General features: G+C 37.0%; 1 long non-coding RNA gene across 1 annotated transcript; it reads right to left on the bottom strand.

The window, feature by feature from the left end:
- Window positions 1–1,177: 1,177 nt before the first annotated feature.
- LOC101169912 lies at window positions 1,178–7,182 on the bottom strand. The gene is made up of 3 exons (XR_909150.3): window positions 6,999–7,182; window positions 3,314–3,588; window positions 1,178–3,218 (listed from the first exon to the last, which is right to left on the bottom strand). It is a non-coding gene; the product is annotated as an uncharacterized LOC101169912 (long non-coding RNA).
- Window positions 7,183–7,422: the final 240 nt, after the last annotated feature.

The following is a 7,422-nucleotide window of genomic DNA, read 5'->3' as shown; positions in this document are numbered from 1 at the left end:
TGATTCTCTTGTATTCGTGATAAAGCTTAAAAAATGTTTTTTAATTCTTATATTTTTATCATTATTTCCCATCTCGTCTACTTTTTAAGACAATCTCTCAGATTCAAAAACGCTGTAAATGGCAAATTGCATCGTTTATAATTAAACGAAATAACTGAGACTATAACACAAATGCTTCTCATCATTAGTTTTCTTTGAAATGAGAGTTTTAACGTCCATGTATTTGTCTCGTTAAGGGACACCACCTTCTTTATTGGAAGGAAAACGTACTCAATTATGTAAATTCATCAATGTTATCTTAAAATGTGGTCAAGAGAGCAATCTTCAATACCAATTTTAACAGAATGTTTATGTTCTGATATTTATTATGAGATGAGCATGAAAATATAAACAATGACAAACAGGTAAAATTTACAGAGCCCCTAAAGGGGCATTGAAAAAAAAAAATAAAGCAAAAAAAATAAAAAACTAACGGGTGCTGTTATTTTTTTTTTTACTTCATTTTTTTTCTGTAATGGCCCTTTAGGGGCTCCTTAAAAATTCAATATTGTGTGTGTCTGCGTGTGAAGCTTTGTGAAAGTTAGTGGATGAGCAAAGTAATGCCTCAGAACAGTTTAAGAGATATATTGTGATCTAAAGAGATCAATAAAGTTAGGCTATTCAAGACTGAAATTTGGATGAATGAAGTCGGTATTTGTAAAGACACATGAAGCTGCAACAGTTTGGCTGAGAGGGTCTCCTCACCAGGGTGGCTCACCAGGCAAACAACGGTGGTTCTCCTCCCTCCTAAGGTTTTCTCATTCTTGTCTCTCTCAGAATTTTTCTGAAATTAAAATCTGAGGTGAGGCTGTCCATCACCCATTGACCTCAGAAGAGGCCTTCCTATCAGCTAATAGCTATAAGCACACGCCTCCAGTGGCTCTAACTTCATTGAGCATCATGTTTCACATAACAAGGATTAAGTCAAAACTTGAATTGAATTCAACACAATCCACTCCTAACATTCAGTTTATCAATATATGATTAAATGTGAAAACTCATCTTCAAATATGCAGATAAAATATTCATGTCATCACAAAGATTATGATGAAAGTTTTGTATCCTTCCAGTTTAGATCTGTGAAGAAAGTTTAGTCAATTTCATGTCAGGTTATTTACATTCAACACAACAAAATAAATTAATAGATATTTGAAATTTTTATTCGTGGAAACAGGTAATTCAAATAAAATGTTCATCTCTGCTTGTCCTGAGTGGAGTTTGTGTGTCCTTCCGTGGATGAAGTCATAAACCTTACATTCCCAAGGAGTCTGGAGTAAGTCCTTCAGGGAGAGTAAAAGGGAATCTTCTTTGAAGAGCTTTTAGTGAAAGTCCTGTTTCTGTAAATCTTTCATAAGAGTTGTCCAGTGTTTTCCTTATCAAGAAATACAGTGTGGGAAGTAATGGACCATTTGGGGGCTTTTAGTCATATAGGGACATTTTACCATCCAAAGTAAAGCCAGATCCTCCTATGACTTCAGACCTCCAAAGAGAGTTCTCAACAAAAAGTGCAATTATACAGAGAGTTTGCAGTACTTTTAATGAAAGGATATTTTCTTTAATGATAGAGAAGGTTTATTTATCTTCTAAACCAGTTTTTCCCTTTTGGGGTCACAGGGCAGCTGGAGCCTCTCCCGGCAACTTGTGGGTGAAGGCAGGGGACATCCTGGACAGGTCGCCAGTCTGTTGCAGGGCCACAGATCACATACCTATGCACACTCACATTCACACAAAAGGACAACCAAATTAACCTGTAAAGCATGTTTGTGGACGGTGGGAGGAGGCTGGAGTTCCCTGAGAAAACCAACACATGCAAGGCGGGCCTTCTAATAGAGAAGCTTGATCCTCCAAATCAGTTTAACAAGTCAGGTTACAGAGTGCACATGCAAACAGAATAAACACCTTTAGTCTGATAACGTAAAAAGTGTGAGATTCGGGTGGTGGCACAGTCTTTGGTGACTGTACTAATAATATCGGCCCACAAAATAAAATCTATTCTTTAGAAATATAATATAAACATAAGACAGGAAGGAAAAGCTGGGCTGCAAATGGGCCAACAAAACTCATCACTTAATCATGGTTCCGATACAGTTTCAAAGTTGCTTACAAACTAAAACAATGTTGTTTTTTGTTGTTGTTTGCATTCGCTCTCATTAATCTCTTCAGAGCATATTCCCAGTAAAATATAACTAGAAGAATTTTGATGAATACCAACTATTTTCATTCAAGTTAAAGTTGATCTGGAAAGCTACACATGTCCAGTAAATGTGTATTTGTTTAACAGTTTTGACCTTAAAAAAAAAAAACATTTCTAAAACTCGATCTTTTACAACAAATTATTTTTACAATAACTTCAACTGGATGAGTGAGGACTTATTAAATGCGAAAAAAATAGACTGAGTTACCTGTCTTTTTCTGCAGCGGATGTAAACCTCTGGTGTTAATGTTATATAATACACATGATCAAGAAATACAATTTTTGACTCACACTTATGTCTGCATTAGAAGCTTTTTTGCCCAAAAAATAAAACCCCAACACATTGGAATAGTCCAGGCACACCTGCTAGAAATAAATGCGCCTGCAGATTCAGGGATGTAAATATTCAGAATAAAAAATAGCGATTCCTCTTCAAAAAAACATATTTCTACAAAACATGCCTCACTGTGTTTTACTCAGCAGTTTGGAGATTAAAAATGAATATTTTTAGAAATAATTTGTGAGGAGTATGGACCCTTTGTTTCTTATTTTAATTATTTGAATTGTACAGTTTAAGTACCGGTAATGACAATAATAGGTCACAGGTAAGTTTAAGTTACAAGTCACGTTCAGCTTTATTAATTTTTCGGCATTCCTATTATATTGTCCTTGAGTAAGTCAAGCACTCAGTTTCATCTCAACGAACAATGGTCAATGATTGATTTGTCTTTTTTTTTAAAGGTAAATCTCAAAATTAAACTATTTGGTTTCTATTTCAACCTAAATAATGCATTAAGTCAGGAATTTATCAGGATTTGTTGTTCAGCTATGTTTTCTAAAGGTTATATTTATTTCTCCGATGGTGCTGTTGCTGATGGTAGGGGCAACAATCGCGCTTTTGTCCTTAGCCAGCATTGTAGCTGGAGCTGCAGGGGCCGTCACAGAGGAGGGGGTGGTGGAAGATGAAGCCATCAATACACCTGTGCTTTAAAGGAGATCGATTATGAGAGTTAGTACAGACAAATTATCAAAAGCTGCAAATAGGTGGTAAAGTAAGTTCAATTACAAGCTCTTTATCACCTGAGTGGGCCTTCATCAACTTCTCTGCTTCATTGTTGTTTCCAATCTCCCTTAAGATCTGAATAGTGATTTCCACTGCTTTATCCTCTCCGTATCTCTCAACGATCCTAGTCACTGTTTCTGGCCTGGATGCATGCTCCAGGTGGGACCGAGGGATTGATTTAAAGCTTTGAAGGACCCATTCTGTGAGGTACCACTGAAACTTTTGGAAGTCAACCGTGCGCAACTGCTCCAGAGATTCAAGGAGCAGCTTTTGAACCGCCATGGTTCCTTAGCTAAACAGAAAGAAGGAAAACATGTAAGTTTCTCTGAAAGCTTGATGAAGATTAACAGCATGTATATGTGCAGTTTGAGTATAACGCAATCTTTTCAAAGCAGCCACCCTGGACACATCTGGGAGACCAACTGGGACCATCAGTTGCTGTGAGTTATAGCAGCTTTCCAGTGTTTCCATACACTGATACTGGGTAAATTGTAAGGGTTGGGTCAGGAAGGGCATCTGCCACAAAACTGAGGCCAAATCACGTGGTCAAATAGAGGGATGACTCACTGTGGCGACTCCTGATGGAGTAGGAAAAACAAACCACTCCTTACTTCTCAGGGTTTTCATGGTTCTAATACAGTTTATTCAAGTTCTCTTTTAAGAAAGGTAGGCCAAAGTCACATGTCTGCAGTTACACACACATGTGACTGAATTATTATTAAAGTTCAATTTTCTTTGCAATTTTCTTCACAACATAAAAAGCCTAAGTTGGAACCCACACAAAGCAAATTCAGTGTAACAGCTGTATTATAGATATTGCTTTCACAACATTACAGTCTGAAAACGTATATCAGACATTTTCTATAGAATAACTTCTCTTCCACCTGAAGCCGCATGTGTTGAGACTGTAGCTAGGATACCTCACATTAGGATGTACTTTAAAAGAGAACCTTAGACACACCTATAAATAGAAGTATTTATCATACAGTTTCTGCTCTGAATGGGTTTAAATTCTACAGATCAAAATAATAATAATCTGGTTGTGTCTAAATTTGGCATTACTACAAAATTCTCCATCCATATTTTTTGCCACACATTAAAAAACAAAGTTGAGTCTGTTGATTAAAAAAATAATAAAGAAATTATTTTAGTTTTGTAACAGATTTATTCCACATAAAAGAAATTTAAAGAAACGTTTCATCAGTGGCTGATGTTTTTACTATTTTTTTAACCTTCTTTTGTTGATTTTGTTTCTGTTATTTTGCAGCAGCAATTGTTTAACCCACAAAAACTACAACTTTGTGTAAAAACTATGACAATGTTTGGAGATTTATAAACTTTTAAAAATATAATCAATGTTTATAACCAACATTGTGCCCCTGTCCTTTATTCGGGAAAAGATTGAGCTCAAAAAGTTAAGAAAAAATTTGTAAGACTAAAAATATTTAATAAAGTTTGAAATACAACATTTTTGAGCCAGAAGGGCCCAGAGCTATACAAATTTCTCCTGTGTGTTCCTCCATATGGCTTTTGTCCCTAGGATCGCCTGTGTGGATCAGTGGTGAATGTGTTCAAACCCTGCTGCAAATGCTGGGTTTGATTCTCATAGGTTTATCAGATGTGTAATGTGAGCTGCAGTGTTGTGTCTGCAGCTGGATGCAGAAAAACATTTAGGGGAGGGGTCAAAAGGTCAATCCTCGTTCATTCAAAGTATAGGGTCATTCCAGAATTGGAAGAATTTTTCTGATTTCCTGCTACATATTGATTAATTATAGGTGGTCAAATATCAAAGGCTTGGTTAGCTTAGCTTACAGATCAACTGTACATTTCTTTTTACATTATATGATGATTACAAAACTTGAAACCTGCAAAAAATTAAAAACTTTTGCTGTTAACAGGGTTGCAAGTCTGTACTAATATTAGCTTTCTCTTAGGAGAAGAAGCTAGTTGTTTAGCTGGGAGTTGCTGATGACCAAGACGACAAACTCCCTTATATTAAGAAGTTAAAAAAAAATAAAAAGGATTCTCTTACTCTGATCATATGTGATGCATGGGGTAGAGCGAGACATTTAATCTAGGCTAACTATGTTAAGACAAATAGAACAGAGGGGAAAACGTAACCTTTGGTAAACCGTTTGATGATGTCAAGTCCAGCATATCATGTGATTCTCACTCATAATCTTCTTTAGCATTATAAAAAGGTTATGGTAACAGGGTTGCATCATTGACTGCATAAAGGAACTGAACTGAGTGACTCCTCCCCCCTTGCGTTCCAAACAGGAAGTACCTGCTGGCTCCAAGAGACCAAAATCCCATAGGCTATGTCCGAATTCCCACCCTAACCCCTAACTACTAAGAAAGCTATATAGTGCGTGACTATGTGGTGCCCTGGATTTTAAAAGAAATTTGGACAAAGTTCCCACAACTATTTTTTTTTTAAACGGCGAATATGACGTCATCGATTTCACGACGTGAATATCTAATTGTAATGATCGTTTTGCAACAACTATTTATGAATCCACTGTGTTGTGATAACGCTGATATTTTATTCAAAAAATACATTTAAATACATTTTTGCAAAGGATGCAAAAATTGTTCAAACGCAATGCATTCTGGTCTAAATTCGCCAATCTTGTCAGCATCGATGCACACTGGTTTTTTGCAAAGACGTCTGGGAAATTTCTAGGGCACTCGATTTGGGAATTGTAGATTTGGACCGTACTAAAAAATGGCGAACGCACTTTATAGTGCACTATGTGGTGAGTAGTGCAGGAATCTGACACAGCCAGACTTCTATTGACAAATAGACATATTTGTCAGAATTACCAGTCTTGCTATAAACACTTTTTTTTCTTGCTAATCCTTTTTGTTTTTCTTTACATTAAACTGACAAATCAGATGCCTCAGTAAAAGCATGTGGTGCCCGCTGGCCCCCACCGTGAACATTTGACAGATTCTCCCAACGTCCACACCCCTTCCTCGCAGTGGAAGGGGTGTGGATGTCCAACAAGCTTACTCCTGGTTGGTGACACTAGTTGCCATAAAAACGTTGCCTCAGAACAACCCATGCCCGCATCTTGGAAAAATGAGGACTGAAGTGACTTCATTTTGCTGGAGCTGGAAGAAAGGTATTTTCTATGGCTGACGTCAGTCTCGCTCATTCCAGTTTTCTCTATACAGTCAAAGGGTTGCATGCATGCTGTGGGACACACACTCTATGGATAGTTATTATTGTAAAAAATGTGTTTATTAAAACAAATGTTCCCACGGTTACAGGAAACAGCAATGTTTTTTGTATTTATTTATTTTATTTATTTAATTATAACTGTTTTAGATAAGAAAATTCGTTCTGTCAGTATTATGAAAATACATTCTATAGCCAAGTGGTAAACTACGTTACTACTTCGTGGTCAGTGACGCGTATAATAATTATGGAGCAACAATTTACTGTATCTTAACTGCTCTTTGATGTAAATAATATTTCAGTTCCTACAGTCCATGTATTCACGGGTGAATGACCGGCTCCCGAGGAGCGCGCTACAGATCAACGGAACCGTTCCGGCTCGGTTCAGCTCCGTTGATCTACCGACCGCGTCGCTACAGGATGAGCTGCAGTCTAGTTTATTACTCCTTTTCTAAGAAGCAAAAGCAGCGGCACAAAGCTGAGACTTTGTTTGACTAAAGCCAAAGCGAGTCACTCACCGCTCTGCAGCCGAAGATGCAGCTCTAAACTAAAGGAAAGGAAACGGGTTTACTTTCGTTTGTTTCGTTTTTCAAGAAGTTCTAACAGGAAGACTGTACACTAACCACCAGTAAAACACTGGTGTCAAGCCAACCCTCTCTCGTCGAACGGCTGTCAAGTGAGCCCTCTCTCAAAAACGGTGTGCCGCTTTTTTACATACATTGCGGTAAAAGCAAGAATGCCTTCATTCAGGTAGAAGCAAAGTGTAAGAACTGTCATTATACTCATATACTATTTACACATACGCCCCCCTCCCCCGTATATAACTATATATTTATATGTGTATATTTAATTATATGTTTCAGGTGAATTTTCAATTAAAGACAAAATTGAAATCATATATTGAAGAGGATTTACTATAATGTTCACTTATGTTTAGGAAAA

This window comes from Oryzias latipes, chromosome 1, assembly GCF_002234675.1.
Source record: "Oryzias latipes chromosome 1, ASM223467v1".
Classification (NCBI taxonomy): Eukaryota; Metazoa; Chordata; class Actinopteri; order Beloniformes; family Adrianichthyidae; genus Oryzias; species Oryzias latipes.
This window is presented reverse-complemented; position numbering and strand designations above follow the sequence as displayed.